The sequence below is a fragment of the Pezoporus flaviventris genome, unplaced genomic scaffold (genome assembly GCF_033815535.1).
Source record: "Pezoporus flaviventris isolate CSIRO_AGI_PZ_B2104156 unplaced genomic scaffold, CSIRO_AGI_Pfla_v1 ptg000150l, whole genome shotgun sequence".
In the NCBI taxonomy this organism is placed as follows: Eukaryota; Metazoa; Chordata; class Aves; order Psittaciformes; family Psittacidae; genus Pezoporus; species Pezoporus flaviventris.
In genome coordinates, this window is record NW_026892698.1 from 589,925 (window position 1) to 607,838 (window position 17,914).

General features: G+C 37.9%; 1 protein-coding gene across 1 annotated transcript in view; it reads right to left on the bottom strand.

Moving 5' to 3' along the window:
* PTPRD (protein tyrosine phosphatase receptor type D) overlaps positions 1-16,933 on the bottom strand; it is a 601,423-nt gene extending 584,490 nt beyond the window's left edge. The window contains exon 1 of the mRNA XM_061479480.1: positions 16,916-16,933. The gene's annotated coding sequence lies outside the window, so the exon portion shown is untranslated. The remainder of the gene's footprint in view (positions 1-16,915) is intronic.
* Positions 16,934-17,914: the final 981 nt, after the last annotated feature.

The window sequence follows — 17,914 nt, forward strand, 5'->3', positions numbered from 1 at the left end:
ATCAAAGACACCTCATTTACATATAAAGCGTGTATTAAAAAAAACTCAGCAATAAGGAAAAAAAAATCTACTACTTCCACGACAGCTCAGCTTTTCTTTACTTTGTAATTTTTAAGGTTTTTTTTTCATCCAAATAAAAGGTCTAAAGGAACAGGGAGTGCAGAAAGATTTTGAACTAGTATTTGTCATCCATTTATGACATAGGAATGCTTCCTCTGACATGGCGAGTTTCATGCCCCCTGTGTTTCTGGGACTGGTAGTTTTTTTCAGTTTCAGACAGAGCACTCTAAAGCAAACTGTAGTCTCTTGATGTTACTACAGTGTTAAGGTTAAATCCATTATAAGAGTTGTAGATAAACATTTGCTATATACATATTAGGTCCCATCTTTCCTGTCCCTCACCAAGAGAGGAATACAGAAGCTATATTTATAATGCTCTGAATCCACAAGCTCGTGCTTCCACCCACCCTGGTGAACATCACTATTTTATAGGTGAGTTACTTGTGCCAAGCATTTGACCATTATTCTCTTGTAACTGGTGTCTATCATAGAGAATCTTGTAGCTAATTTCTTAATCCTTATTGCTTTCTTCCTTAGTGACTACTTATGTTCATTAAATCTCATTTAAAAGTGTTTTTGTGCTCCCTTCTGTAGCTTCTTTGCAGACAATGGCAAACACCTTCCAGGCTACTCATTCCACAGAACTTTACTGTACCATGAGTAAGCATATGTAGCCTACTTTGCAGCGAAGGAATTGAAACCTAGGGTAGGATGGCAGTTAGGACTCTTTTCTCTGTAGGCTGATTAAAACTCACAGATGACAGAAGTGAAGGTGAGAGGTTTGGCTATGGTTGGTCACAGTTTTGTTGGAGACATGTACCCTTAGTTTTTGTACTACCTAAAATTTCTGCTAGGAAGAAGTATCTGTAAAAATACCTCATACTGGTCCCAAAACACAGAACCAGCCTCTCAGCTCAAATATGTGACAAAACCCCAGCTGATATCTTCCATTTCATGATCTTAAGTTCCTCTATAGACAATTTCAAAAACAAATTCAGACAATTTTGAAGAGATATTATGGCTGGTTCTAGAATATCTTTCTGATATAGAGCAATTTTATTGCTGATTTTAGATGATTGCTATTCATGGCAATGTTACAGAGCACTGACAGAATCATGCTTTCTCTCACACAGCCACTGAATGGCTGCCATACCACAGCTGTCATATACAGATGAGAATTTGTGCCAGTATATAATAACAGCTAAAAGAAGCAAACAAATACGGCCAGAATCAAAATGTAGGTAATGGCTTTACTAAATGAAAGAAGCCAACTGATAGCAGCAAACATTAACACATTTTGTAGAATCATAGAATCAACTAGGTTGGAAATTACCTTTAAGTCCAGCCTTTACCCGTGGACTTTGAAGTCCATCATAGAATCATAGAATTGTTAGGGTTGAAAAGGACCTTAAGATTATCTATTCCAAACCCCTGCCATGGACAGGGACACCTTATGCTAAATCATATCACCCAAGGCCTCGTCCAACCTGGCCTTGAACACTGCCAGGGATGGAGCATTCACAACTTCCCTGGGCAACCTATTCCAGTGCCTCACCACCCTAACAGGAAAGAATTTCCTTCTTATATCCAACCTAAACTTCCCCTGTTTAAGTTTTAACCCGTTACCCCTTGTCCTATCACTACAGTCTCTAATGAAGAGTCCCTCTCCAGCATCCCTATAAATCATGTCACTTAGGGCCTCATCTACACAGTTTTTGAACACTTCCAGGGATGGTGATTCCACCACTTCCCTGGGGAAGCCTGTTCCAATGCCTGATTACCTTCTCAGTGAAGAAATTTTCCCTATATCCAATCTAAACTTCTCCTGGTGCAGCTTGAAGCCATTGCGTCTTTTTCTATCACTTATTACTTGGGAGAAAAGATTGACCCCCACTTCACTACAACCTCCTTTCAGGTAGTTGTAGACGATGATGAGGTACCCACCAAGCCTTCTGTTCTCCAGACTAAACAACCCCATTTCCCTCAGCTGTTCGTCATCAGACTTGTGCTTCAGACCCTTCACCAGCTTCACTGCACTTCTCTGGACTCACTCCAGCACCCTAATATCTGTCTTGTAGTGAGTGGCTTGGAACTGAACACAGGATTTGATCTGTGGCCTCACCAGTGCTGAGTACGATCACTGCCCTGGCCCTTCTGGACACACTATTGCTGATACAGGCCAGGATGCTGTTGGCCTTCTTGGCTGCCTGAGCACAAGCTGGCTTATGTTCAGCTCTGTCAGTCAGCATCTCCAGGTTCTTTTCCTCAGAGCAGCTTTCCGGCCACTCTTCCCCAAGCCTGCAGTGTTGCATGGAGCTGTTGTGGCCCAAATGCAAAACCTGGCACTTTGCCTTGTTGAACATCATACCACTGGCCATAGTCCATCAATCCAGCCTGTCCAGATCCCTCTTCAGAGCGTTCCTATCCCTCAGCTGATCATGACTCCCACAAGCCTTGGTGTCATCTGCAAATTTGCTGAGGGTGCACTCAATGCCCTCATCCAGATCATAGATGAAAATATTAAACAATGCTGGCCCTAATACCAAGTCCTGAAGGGTACCACTAGTGAGTGGTCACCAATTAAATGTGATACCATTTAGCATCATTCTTTGGGCTTGGCCATTCAGGCAAAATTCTTCACTAGTGAAGAATACACCCATCCAGTTTCTCCAGGAGAATGTTGGGGGAAACAGTATCAAATGCTTTACTCAGATCCAAATAGAGAACTTTACAGACTTTCCCTAATACAACACACAGGTCACCTCATTGCAGAAGGATAATTTCTGTAAAAAAATCTCAATTTCTGTAAACTTTTTCAAATGTGAGTAACTGAAAAACTCTTCTCTTTTCAAGATAAAGATAATTTTTTTTTTATTTTTGTGTGTTTACAATTGACTTCAGTTATTTTTGATTTATATTATGTCATCTGAAAAATAACCTCTATTGCAAATCATCTGTTTATTAGTAGTACTTACTGTTAAAGGTTAATCTAAAGTCTTCACTGATTTCCCATATATGCATGCATAGAATCAATTAAGTTGTCACAAGCATGGAACTGGCAAGCAGTGAAGATACACAAACGATCCACCCACAGTCAAGTGTAGAGATAAAAATATACAGATGTGCAAGAGTAAGATATTTTTAAGTAACAGACATTTGAAAGAAAAAACAATAAGCTCCCACAGCATTTTAATTGCCATGTATCACAGTACTTGTAAAATGTAGTCAAGACATCACTGGTATTACATCTTATGACTTGATGTTAACAGTCAATTTTTGTATTAGATTTTAATGATAGAAAAATATGATCTACTACTTTAAAGATACATCTGTTATGTTTTATGGATGGTCAGCTAGGATATTTTCATATGCAGTTCAGCTGGAAGTTTCAGATGATAACAGAAGTATTGATGTACATATTGGGACCACACTTTATCTATATTTTTCTGGTTAAAGTTATATGGTAATACAAAATGTCTCCTTATATTTCATGTTGGCAGTTACCATAAAAGATGGAATATAAGCACCCAAGCTGTCTATTTTTCTACAAGAAGAGCATTTGCATATTGGCTTAAAGGGTCAGTAAAACCAAATATGATAACAGTCAATAAGTCACTTTCAAGTCATATTGTTCTTCTTTTCTTCAATGACTGAATATTTACTGGTATAATTCAAGAATTAGACTGTTAGGCTGTTAATATTGCTAGAAAAGAGGTGAACGCAGAGATGAGATGGAGTAATAGCAAATAAGACATGGAAAAAAATTACTGTTTTTAAAATAGTCTTTAAAAGTTTAAGACTTATAGCTAAACAAAACCCTCATAAACATTAGATTTCCTGACAGCTGCAAGAACAAGAATCTGCAATGGCAGTAGCTGGTACTATATGACACTGAACCATGTAATTTACATCTTAGTGAAATTAAATGTGGTATAATGGCTTAGCTTCCAGGCAACAATACTATTAAATTTGCTGTAGCAGATTATGAAATCATCTGAAACCCCAGGATACACTTTCAAGTCAGCTATTATGCTTGTAAAATGTACTGCTTTTCTGGTTAGTTTTTCATTTAATTCATTGCAAGGATTATATTTTTCGATGGTTGCACATGACATCCAGCAGAATGGCTCTAGAATGTCTGGGAGCCAATGTAACTTAAGGAACACAAGTGATGTTACTGTACAGGGAAAGCACACAGAAGTCAGTAAATTACTTGATAGCACTCAAGCAGTACTTGTTATACAGGTTATAATCCTTCCCTTAACTTTTCTGTGCCAAGGTATCTTTTATTTCATATCTTAAACATTTTTTCAATACATGCTTCTGAAATGCCCATGCTTTTAAATTCCTACTGGCATAAAACTACTTATTAGTTCCTACTGAAATTAGTAGGAAGGAGCTAAGAGATTAAGATACAAATTAAACAAGGAGTCCATATCACCAAGAAGCAGGTGAGCATGCTAGATGGAAAGGAAAACATGGGTTTCCCTTCTTGACAGCAACACCACAGTCTCACCTAGGAGGCTCTTCTGTGATCAGAATACCACTGCTGATTGCCTCAGCACCTCATTGGCCTGGGCTCTGCTTCTCTGGTCATCTCCCAAAATGAGTTCCAGAACATGAATGATATCAAGATGGGTGGGGCAAGCCACTATAAACAATATGGAGTCTTGCAGTGGCGAGAATTATCATTATGTTCCTCCAAACATTTACATATATGCTTACACAGACAGTAATATTGAGTAATGTGGTCTAAACCCAGCCAGCAACTAAGTACCATGCAGCTTCTCTCACCTACCTCCCTCCAGTGGGATATGGGGAAGAATCAGAAAACAGCTAAACCCCACGAGTTGAAATAAGAACAGTTTGGTAATTTAAATAAAGTAAAATAGAATTATTATGATAAGGAATAGTAATAATAATGATAACAATAGGAAATAATGTGAGAGAAAGGAATAAACACCTTACCAAAAACCCCAACAAAACAACAGAACAAAATCAACCAACAAAAACTGCCTCTTAATAAATAGAAGTGATGCACAATACAATTGCTCACCACCCGCTGATTGATACCCAGCCCAGCCTGAGCAGCAATTGGTCCCTTCCAGGTAACTCCCCCCAGTTTATATACTGGGCATGATGTGCTGTATGGAATGTAATACATGATGTGCTGTATGGTATGGAATACCCCTTTGGCTAGTTAGGTCAGGTGTCCTGTTTCTCCTTCCTCCTGGCTTGAAACTGAAAGCATGAGATGATCATGAGAGACTGAAAAGTCCTTGATCAGAGTAAGCACCTCCTAGCAACTAAAACATTGGTGTGTTATCAGCATTATTCTCATCCTAAATCCAAACCACAGCACTGTACCAGGTACTAGGAAGAAAACTCTCTCCCAGCTAAAACCAGGACAAGTATGTACATAGAATTCTGAGAAATTTGATTTTTTTTTTTTTTTTATCATAAGGGCAATATTCAGAAATACCTAAAAATCAGGAGCATCTAACTCACTGGATTTGGCAGCCCCATCCCCTGGTTTTCTTTCCATAAACTGCAAAACTTGCACACCAAAGAATATTTATAAGAAGTACTACAATGTTTCAGAGTTATACAACTCTCTGCCTCTACAGTTGTATGTACGTCATATATCTATGTGATTATACATATATATATTTTGTAATTTATACTTTGTTTTATGTGACTTACATAGAATTGATAAAAATGACTATTTATATATTTAAAATTTTAAATTAAACATTGAACTGATTTATATTTTATGCATTTATAAATGACTACTCACTGCTGTAATCCACTAGTAAACATTAAACCTTAAGTGCTGGGACTTTAAAAACAGCAGTTTTATGCATATTAAAACAGAATAGCATAATATGAGTATGTTAAGACTTCTGATACATGCCTTAGAGAAATAAGAAAGTTAATAATTTAACAAATTCCTATCAGAAAGAGCAATTAAGGTATTTCCTGTGTTCTTTGTGTTTTTCTGGGGGGGAGACAGGAAAATTAGTAAGGCAAATATTACTACTTTTGAAATATTACATTACAGTAATTTTTTTTTTTAATTTGAACAGTTGTCCTCCTTGCTTCAGAACCAAAAATTTAAACAATAATTTATCTTCTTTATTCCTAATTTTATGCGATAAAAGGAGATATTGCCTCTTTAAAGAAGAAAAAGTTACAAGCTTGTGGTGTGGCTCAGCAGAAACAATACAGCAGTTACAAGCAATGCTGTCCTTTGCTAAGATAAAGGCTAAACTTTCTACATTTAATAATTTTTGCCAGTTGATTTCAGCACTTACACACACCAGGTGCCATAATGCTCTTCTGAGGAGACTGCTGGTTTTTTTTTGTGAAGTCTATCAGTGTTACATGATAGAAGAACTGGAAAAATTTCTTCACCAGCAGCTACATTAAGGAGGAGTGTTCTCTTTAATTTCTAGCAAAACCCAGGCAAGACCTGTTCTTTAAGATTCGCACTTCACTAATAAACTGTCTAGGTTTATAGAGTATGTCTTTTGTCATAATCAGCACAAATTTGTTGAAAATACCAGGTGGATACTCAACATCTGCTAGACACGTGAGTGTTGCTCATATACTATAGAGATCAAAGAAAGGCATGTGGCTCTGTTACCTTTCAAAAGAGGTAGAGACTTTCTCTATTCTTACTAAATGAAAATGGTATTTCTCAGTGGCTCTTTATGGATCCCAAGATTGTGACTAAATAGCAACATTAACCTAGATATTAGACATAGATCAGCAATTTAAGAATACATAGATTTTGATTTGCATTGTATATTATCTATGTTATCTATTTTGTCTCCTGAATATTACCTTGAATCACTCCTTGTTCCAACTGCCTAACTTGACTATTTGGGATCTGAAGTTTTTTCTATATAATAACTCTTGTCTCAACCTAGGTATAGTGACCAAGGGAAAAACAGGCTTTCTAGATATGGCTTAGATAGACGACCAGACTTCCATTTACTTTCTGACTGGCTGAACTGTTCCTTAGTAACACTGATGTTACAAGAAGTAACATTAAAATCAGCATTGATTTTAACGCCAGGAGTCCACAGACCTGGTCTTTATTACCACTAGAAGGTTTTACCAAAAGTTACTCCCTTGACCTTCCATGTCCTTGGCCAATTCCAGTGCCTCAACTAATTAATTAGTCAGCAAAATTTGGATATATTTTTCCTTCTCAGTGTTCACTTGCCAGAAAAGTATTTCACTGAAATGCGTCTTGTCTTTCATCACTGAATCAAAGGTATCAGACGCTCTGTCTGTGGCTTTTCACACTTAGTATTTTGAAAATGAAGAAACATTCAGATTCCATAATAGATTGATGGCAATTCATAAGCTGTGTCTCTGTGTGCTCTTCTCAGTTTTCTGTGACATAAAATATTTTTTCTAAGTAACAATAATTGAGATGTAAACAGATGTTTTCACATCCTTTCATGCCTGCAACCATATGATATTAATCCATTGGCTTCTAATGAAATTCATGAGTAAAAGTAAGTTCTCAGCGATAGTTATTTTGCTATATCTTAGCAATGATTTTGCATGTCAGACTCAGAGGAGTGGTGGTATTAGAGTCCTTTCATTAGAAATAACAAGAAGATACACTCTAAAAATTCACCTAATGCAAGAATGGAGGTGGTCTGGTCAGTCCCCCTTCAATGCCTATAGAGTCTACTACATTCAAGAAAGGTAATTTGGTCACTCCATTCAACTGCCTGTTACAAACTGCTCTGAGCTGTTCCAGCAATGCAAAGGGGCTGTACGTGAATGTTTCCCAGAGCTTGTAAGTAGCAAGGTATCTTACAGCTCTTGCAGCTGCCACCTTTATCTAAGTAACTGCAGCTGATGCATCCACTCTTGTTCTATGATTTCTTTCACCAGCTAAGTACAGTTTCTGCTTAGACAGGAATGTTTGTAGATAGAAACAGTGCATGACTCTGAAGAGATGAGTCTGTTGCAATCACAACAGGAAAACTTTGCATGAGATTTTTATCTCTCATCTGAATAAAAACCCAAGTTAAACAGAAGTAACACAGACAAAGGCAGTGATGAATCTGAAATTCACCACTGTTGCATCTTTGTCACTGGTTCTTTTGCATTTCTGTGATAGTACTAAAGTTCTACTTCCTAAAGCATACAATAATACATAAATAAATAAACAAACACAAAAACTGCCCCCAAAATAATAATAGAAAAATATCTAAATCTGTCCAAGGAGAAAAAATTGTAACATTAGCTCATCATACTGTAGGACAGGTAATGCCTTTGTAGCCTATTGCATAAACATAGAATCAGTCACTGGAAAATGTGCTTAGAAGGAGAGAAACAAACACATGTATGAGACACTGATGGGTATCTGACTCTTCCTGTTATTGTCTTAAGGCTGCTTTTAAGCAGGCTTATAAGAAAGGCATTACAGAGATCCAAAAGCAAACAGCCATAAGCAGTGAAGTCAATGGCCATAAACAAAGTCCCAGAGGTACAATCCTTTTACCCTATACCACTTCCTCTTCTACCTCTGTTACTGGAAGTGATACAACACACAGCTGAGCCATTTTGTTAACTCTTTGATATTTTTGCCTGTATTCCATCTATTCTTTGATAGCCATTGTTTTTGAAACTGATGTTTGCCATAGTGAGTGAATTGATTAATAGGTACTTTATACATCTGATATTTCCTCATAAAAGGCTGGTAAACTTATTTCAATTATCATACCACCAACAAGGATGCAATCTGTTCACAATGGTCGTTTACGAATGGCTGCTTACGAATGGCTGCTTTGGGTAATGGCTGTTTTCTTAGCATGGGAAATGAAATATAATATTATTAAACAGAGATATGCAGAATGGTGTGTCAACTTATCCATCTTCCTGATGTTTATAGGCTTAATTTTTTATGTTTATTTTACTTTATGGAACAAAACGCTAAAGCATCACTTATTTGAAAGGATCTAATTCCTTTTATTTTTGTTTTAATGTCCTTGAATATTAACATCCACAAATTCATGTGCAATCAGTGCAGAAAACCTGTGGTAGGTACTCTATTAATTTTATTTAGACAAATATGCTATAATGAGAGAGATAATGATCCAAAGAGTTTAATTTTTTTAGGTGAGGTATGAAAGTTTTTACCCACAAAGCTAAGGTTGTCTTGTTTGGTGGTTTTGTTTTAACAAACTGCTTGTATAATGTCATAAAATAATGCCTGATAATCTCAAAACTTCCATGAAAATTTGGTGTAAGTGGGAAGGTAGGAAGTGCATTGTAAGACTGTATGGGTGGAGGGGGAGACATGAATATTATAAAGATTTTATATGTAAAAATAGTTAAAAGTATGTTAGATTAATACCTCAAACAGTGGCAGAAAGCACTGCAGTATGAATTTATCCTCTCAGAATTCATTAAAGAACAACTATTTACTTTCAGACATGGGAACAGTTTTCAAACCTACCCATCACACAAAATATTTTTTAGGTTTCATTAAATAATATTTTAAATGCTAAATATATAGGAACATTTTTATAAACCACTTATATGTTTTCCTCTTTCATATACTCAGATATTTAAGTCCCTCATATACAGACTTGAATTTCTATTCCAGATTAATCTGGGAGAAAATGAGAGAAAAACATGCATCTTCAAATTATAAGTAGGTACTGGAAATATCTCATAAATCATAAATCTCATAATATCTCATAAAATTTTTAAGAGTTTTCAAAATTAAAGGTTTTAACAGATGTTATCTCAGAAGAAAGACAGACATAGAGTTTCCAACAGATAACATAGATGCTTCTGCTGCATGAAAATTTCTTGCTTCCTGCCAATACAGATGTCAGTACTTCTAAGCAAACCATTTAAGAGAGAATGTTTTCTTTATCTCCTTCGCTCACATCTAGAAGACACGGGCTGATTCTTTTGGTGTCTACCACCATGTATTTTCACCACCTTAGTATGCAAACCTCGGCTACTAGTACTGATATCTCCTTAGCTCAGTTGTCAGTTTTGACTTGCACTGTGAAGCAGCTACAGCTCTTTATGACAAATGTGACTGTGGTTCTGCAGTTTAAATCCCATCTTTTTCCCCCCTTGCATAATTGTTCTTGCATAATTTAGTTCTTGTTAGGCTTAAGCTTCTCAATAGCAGCTTAATAGAGAGGAATAGCTGAGGATTTTTTGTAAGGGCCTACAAATCTACAATATTGCCTAATATTAAACAGTAGTAGAGAAACATTTTTTTCAAATCACTACCTCTAAAATTAAGTTATTCTAAACGTCCTGCTTCACTCTGAATTTTGTCTCTGAAAACCTTAGCTTTAGGTCCAGTTTTGCAAATGACTCTTTGTAAAGTGGCACTTTTATGAAGCTACATTCACTTAATGCTTACCTGAACTCCTATGACGTCAGATACCTAAAAATGATGTACTTTTACTTATTGGATAAGGCTGAGTCCTCTTTGCCGGTGGTTTTTGATACAAAATTAATGAGCTTTTTAGTCTCTACTGCATAGACAAAAATGCTGAAAGAGCAAAGAAGTAATGTAAAAGGGTTTATTTAAAAAACAAGCAATGAGTTGAATTCATTAAATTTATTGGGTGAAGCAATTTAATGAAGAAAAATACTAATTAAATTATTAAAATCTAGATTACAAGTAGTAATTAAAAAGAGAGTTGCTATGCAACCGAAAGGATTTTTTGTGACAGAGTGCAGAAATGTATTTGTTAAGTATGTTGGTATTTTGCTTTGACCTTTTTTTAGTCACACACCTGCCCAGAATGTCTGTAAATGTGTTTTTGAGAATGATAACATTAAAGATACCTGCAGGATTAAGAAAAAAAACAAAAAAACCCCTATTGAATGGGTTAATGACTTTTATTATGTTTAAAAGGGTAAACATAAGGTATTCCTTACATGAAAATAAATATATGTATATGATTATGGATATAATTCATATGCTGATGTTCCATCAGCTATAATGGATTGATTCCTATCCCAAACATAGGTCCTGATTCTATAAGACATGTGAACATTATTTCCATAATGTAGTGTATGGCCCCTTCCTTGTCTGGAAGGTCTTAAATAACAATTAAATCAGCTCCTTGTACTAGAAACCTAAACAGCTGTTACTCATAATAACTAGGGGCAACTTTTATTTATCCTGGAATACCTGAAGGGAACTTTTGCTTATCCTGGAATACCTAGGCAACTATGCAGGTTTTTTTTTTTTCTATAATTTCCATTGTTATACGTGATGTGGTCATCTGACACATACATGAGACAGAGGACAGCAATATGTAGATAAACTATGACACACAATGCATTAATATAAACATTTCTTTGAAGAGGCATAAACTGTGCCCATTCAGCGATCCCACATATTCCCCACAATCAAACAATATTAAAATTCCTTGGTCAGCTTTGCACTGTGTTGTGCAAATTGAGGGGGAGATCTCATTTACTGGATCTGATGGTCTTTGACCAGTGGTAATATCTTTAATTTCTAGAGGTTGGTTTCTAGCTGTATAAGCAACCTGAACTCCATTAGTACCCATTAGTCTTTCATTTAAGTCTCAAATAATTAAACATTTTCTTTTGTCAGTAGATATTCATTTCCACCGATACCATGACAGGTAAAAGAAAAGAAACCCAAGCAGGGTTTAACCATCTGACCTCTGACCAATTCTAGATCACCACCACCAGCCCACATATAGAAGTAAAGGGCTTGGTCTCTGTTAAATACTGCTATTTGCACTGCTGCTTGCTTCCTATTCTTACTTCTAATTTTCATTATGAGAGGGAAAAATAGTGCATGTTAACCAGAATGGGCTCCTTGTTTATTCAGATTGGACATTTCATTTGCCCTTTTCTGACTATTTCTTATGGCATATTTTATTTCCAGACATGATTTATGTAATTTATGATTTCCAGATATCTGCTTTTAACACAACTATTCAGTATGGACTCTAAAGCCTCTTTTCAGCTGCTCCAGCAGAGGACGGTCTGACGCCAAAGTCTATCAGTAAGGTGGAGAGCTTCCTAAAAGGACCTCTAGGAGCTTCAGCTGTCATTCACTTTGCAATGAACTGTGAACAGAAATGCATGTAAGCATCTATGCACTTGTATGGAAGGAGGTTTTTCTGTTGTTTTTGGTTTTTTTTTCTTTTTTTCCAGAGATAAACACTGTTATAAGGATTTAATTTTTTAGTATTAAACTTGTAAAGATATCACATTTGATTTAATACCACTTTTGCTTAGAACATTTGGAATGAAATGAAGAACTGATGTTTACTAGATATTATGGAAATAATTTCCTGGATAGAAGATGGTCGTCTGAAATCCAGAACTATCCTCTAAAAAATTACTGTAGAGTCTCTCTACATATTAAATACTGTTAAGCATACAGCTCCGTTTAAATAAATGCAGAAAGTATTTTAGAGGATCAATCCCACGCAGCGGAAATCGTATCTGTTGGTGTCAAAACCCCAGCAATACGTATTGTGTTTTTCAAAAAAAAGTTATGGTAGTGAAAGAAGAAATCCATGGGCTGTGAAGTGGCAAAATTGTAAAATACACGTCTCATATTCCAATAAGGAAAAAATAAGAAATGTGAGTTGAGGGTAGAAATAAGACTAAAATTATACTGCGTACAAAAAATTACAGAATAATGAAAAAATAATTTTAGTCCACAAGGATGTGAAATTATCCCTTATTTAAGGGTCCCTGGCTACATTATGTCAATTGTTTACATTTAAAATGAAGTTTTGTTCAGTTTACTAAGTCTGTCCCAAACATTCGAAAGGTAAAAAAGGTTATAGGGATTTAACTGTTTTACAAAGTCATATATACAACCGTAAGACCTCAAGCTGCACAACTAAAATATTACAGATTCTTTACCTTTTAATCAAGGTATTGATAAATAGCTTAAGAAAGTAAGATTCACTTTGTCACCAAAAGATAGACCAGGGATAATGCAGGCCATCAGCAAAATGAAACAGGAGACCTAGCCACCCTGGATTTGGAGAAAGCTGAAGTTCTCACTGGCTTCCTTGCCTCAGTCTTCACTGTCACGTGCTTTAGCCACACCGCTCAAGTCACAAAAGACAAATGAAGGGATTCATATTTGAAAAATCATGGCAGTCAGGTGAAGCTCCCAACAACTGGAAAAAGGGAAATATAACGCCCATTTTCAAGAAGGGGAAAATGGATGACCTGGGGAACTACAGACCAGTCAGTCTCACCTCTGTGCCTGGCAAAACCTTGGAGCAGATTCCCCTGGAAGGCATGCTAAGGCACATGAAAATCAACAAGGTGCTTGGTGACAGCCAACATGGCTTCACTAAGGGGAAATCCTGCCTGACAATTTGGTGGCCTTCTATGATGGGGCTATGGAACTGATGGACAGGGGTAGAGCAGTTGACGTCATCTACCTGGACTTGTGTAAAACATTTGACACTGTCCCACATGACATCCTTGTCTTTAAATTGGAGAGACATCAATTTGATAGGTGGACCATTCGGTGGATAAAGAACTGGCTGGATGGCTGCACACAAAGAGTTGTGGTCAATGGCCCAATGTCCAGCTAAAGACCAGTAACGAGTGGTGCCCCTCAGGGATCGGTCTTGAGACCGGTCTTGCTCAACATCTTTGTTGATGACATGGACAGTGGGATTGAGTGCGCTCTCAGCAAGTTTGCCGATGACACCAAGCTGTGTGGTTCAGCTGAGACACTGGAGGGAAGGAATGCCATCCAGCCGGACCTTGACAGGCTTGTAAGGTGGCCTGATGAAGCTTAGCCATGAGGTTTTAACTTATGAAGTTTAACCATGCCAAATGCAAGGTCCTACACTTGCATCGGAGCAATCCCGGGCACAGCTACAGGTTGGGCAGAGAAGTGATTCAGAGCAGCCCTGTGGAGAAGGACTTTGGGGTGGTGGTTGATGAGAAAATGAACGAGCCGGCAGTGGGCGCTTGCAGGCCAGAAAGCCAACCGTATCCTGGGCTGCATCCAAAGGACAATGACCAGCAGGCCAAAGGAGGTGATCCTGCCCCTCTACTCTGCTCTTGTGAGGCCTCACCTGGAGTACCGTGTGCAGTTCTGATGTCCTCAACATAAAAAGGACATGGAACTGTTGGAACAAGACCAGAGGAGGGCCACGAGTATGATCAGGGGACTGGAGCACCTCCCGTATGAAGACAGGCTAAGGAAGTTGGGGCTGTTGAGCCTGGAGAAGAGAAGGCTGCGTGGAGACCTCATAGCAGCCTTCCAGTATCTGAAGGGGACCTATAGGGATGATGGGGATGGGGGGCCGGAATGACAGGACAAGGGATAATGGGTTAAAACTTAAACAGGGGAAGTTTAGATTGGATATAAGGAAGAAATTCCTTCCTGTTAGGGTGGTGAGGCACTGGAATGGGTTGCCCAGGGAAGCTGTGAATGCTCCATCCCTGGTGGTGTTCAAGGCCAGGTTGAACAGAGCCTTGGGTGGCATGGTTTAGTGTGAGGTGTCCCTACCCATGGAAGCAGGTTGGAACTAGATGATCTTAAGGTTGTTTCCAACCCTAACCATTCTATGATTCCATGATTCCTGGAGAATGAAGACCGTAAGTGCTCTGTAGGCGAGGATCAGGTCTGAGATCTACAGAACCTAAACGTTTTCAAGCCCAAGGTATGTGATAAAATTTACCTGTGGGTCCTGAGAGAACTGGTTGATGAACTTGCTAAGCCACTGTCCATCATATCTGAAAAATCATGGCAGTCTCGTGAAGTTCCTGATGACTGGAAAAAGGGAAATGTAACCCCCATTCTCAAGAAGGGGAAAATGGAAGATCCAGGAAACTGCAGACCAGTCAATCTCACCTCTGTGTCTGGCAGAATCACGAAGCAGATTCTCCAGGTGGTTGGTGACAGCCACCATGGCTTCATCTAAGGGCAAATCATGTCTGAGCAATTCTCACATCATCTACCTAGACTTATGCAAAGCGCTCAACACTGTCCTACACAGCATCGTAGTCTCTAAACTGTAGAGGCATTAATTTGATGATGGGCCACCACCAGTGAATAAAATAATTGGCTGGTTGATCACACACAGAGAGTTGTGGTCCATGGCTTAATGTCCACATGGAGACTAGGGATGAGTGGTGTCTCTCAGGGGTCAGTGTTGGGAAGGATCCTCTTCAACATCTTTGTTGGTGACATGGAGAGTACGACGTGACCGTGACCTCAGCAATTTTGTTGACAACACCAAGCTATGTGATGCTGTTGACACTCTGGATGGAAGGGATGCCATCCAGAGGGACCTTGACATGCTTGAGAGGTGGGCTAATGCCATCCTCATGAAGTTCAACATGGCCAAGTGCAAGGTCCTACACCTGGGTCGGAGCAATCCCAGGCACAGCTACAGGTTGGGCAGAGAAGAGATTCAGAGCAGACCTGAGGAGAAGGACTTGGGGGTGTTGGTCAATGAGAAACTTAACGTGAGCCAGCTTCAGTGTGCCCTCTCAGCCCAGAAAGCCAACCATGTCCTGGGCTGCATCAACATGAGCGTGACCAGCAGGTTGAAGGAAGTGATCCTGCCCTTCTACTCTTCTCTCATGAGATCTCACTTGGAGCACTGTGTGCACTTAGGGTGTCGTCAACATAAGGACATGCAACTTGCAGATCAAGTCCAGAGAAGGGCCATGAGGATGGTAAGGGGGCTGAAGCACCTCCCACAGGCTAAGAAATTTGGGGCAGCTCATCCCTGAGAAGAGAAGGCTGCGTGGAGACCTCCTAGCAGCCTTCCAGTATCTGAAGGGGGCCTACAAGGAGGCTGGGGAGGGACTCTTCATTAGGGATTGTAGCTACAGGGCAAGGGAAAACAGTTTCAGGGGAACTTCAGGGGAAGTTCAGGTTAGATATAAGGAAGAAGTTCTTTACTGTGAGAACAGTGAGGCACTGGAACAGGTTGAGCAAAACCATGGCAAATGCTCCATCCCTGGCATTACTGAAGGCCAGGTAGGACAGAGCCTTGGGCAACATGGTCTAGTGTGAGGCATCCCTGCCCATGGCAGGGGGCTTGGAACTAGATGATCTTAAAGTCATTTCCAACTTGAACCATTCCATAATTCTATGATTCTACTGTACCCAGAACTGCAAATTATTGCCAACATACTGAAGAATTTACTTTTGGAAAGATATCCTAAAAAAGCTACTTAATTTTCACCAGACAATTTCACTGCAACAACTGAACTTCTTGACATAAGTCAGTTAATGGGTGTTTCCAATTCTGGAAATGAGAAATATATACAATAAAATATATTTATTTTTATTTATGTGCCCTGATAAATTCAGCTTTATCACAAATCTGTATAAATAAAGCAGGTTCAGAACTATCAGAAGTACCTTCTTATCTCTGGCTTAAAAAAATTATAGAACTCTGGAAAGAAAAAAGTGTGTGTTCCTTTGCCCACTGAGGTTACAACTCCTAAGAACTTCGTTTTCTTGGGTCCATGGTCAGACTCAAGATATAGGTTACAGAAAAACGCCAGCATTAATGGAAAGATAAAGCTTAGAATATGGAACTATTTTTTGGAATTATTTACAAACTTATAAATGTAGTTCATTATTTTACATGAAAATTTTACCCGACACACCACTGACAGGAAGAATCCACAGTAGTTCTCTGTATAGTGGGAGAGCAATTTTTTATTAACTCTAAACCTTTACCACGAACTATCATAGTAAATAACTGCTAAATAAAATCATAAGAACATTATCAAGCTTTAATTCTGTTGTCTTTGAGTAATCTAGTTGAATTATCCAGTAACGAAATGAGTTTCTTACCTCAACTTTGTGAATTCAAACTCCTGTTAGAAAAGAAAGGAGAATACTCAGAGAAAGAAGCAGAGAGGAAGACATTGACTTTTCTTTCCAAATATTTCACAGAAAACAGGTCAACAACACTGATAACAAATTACATCAAGTAGAAAGTTCCTCTTTTATAAACAGGAAGTTTGTTTTTTATCTGTATATATTCTCTAGCTGTAAGGAGTCTCCAACTGACACATAACAATGTAAAGAAGTGAGGTATTCCCATAGGTGGGAATGAGTGTTCATTCATCCAATTTTCAGATGAAGAAAGAAATTTTAAGAAACATAGTAAAATTTCAGTTCAAACATATGTCTAAAAAGTCACTTGCCTGAAGTTTTATCCCTGTGCTTGAAACACAAGAATATAATGAAGCTAATTAATTTTTTCAATCAATATATAATTCTCTAAGTTTTTTTCACAGGCTTTTTGTTTGTCAACCTGATCTCCAACTCAACCTGAGTTGCTATGAGTTCTGGTATTCTTTTGTACCTTATTATTGCTGTTACAATCACTGTACATTAGACATTTTCCAAGCACTGTCAGAAGTCTGCAAAAGCAGGCAGCAAAGATTAAGGAAGAGAAATTATAAAATATAATTTTTAATGAAATACCCATAAAGGTGTAATTTATTTGGTAGAAACCACAAACAATATCAAGATATTTCCAGAAGGATTTAAATTTGGTTAGCTCTTGTAGATTTTCCTAGCTATAAGTTATACAAACTACAATCTTGACTTTTTCTATAGGAAACTTATTCTCTCATCTTTAGGTATTTCCTTGGAAGAGGAATGAGAAAAATTTGCAACGCAAGTTTCGGACACGAGAAAAAAAAATGCATGGAAAGTAGGATTTAAACTCTTATTTTTGATGGTTTCAGATACTACCGATAACAGAATATCCACATCCAACTCCATCTTTAGAATCATTATAAAACTTAAACAACTAGAACACTTGATTTGACATATTTTTTA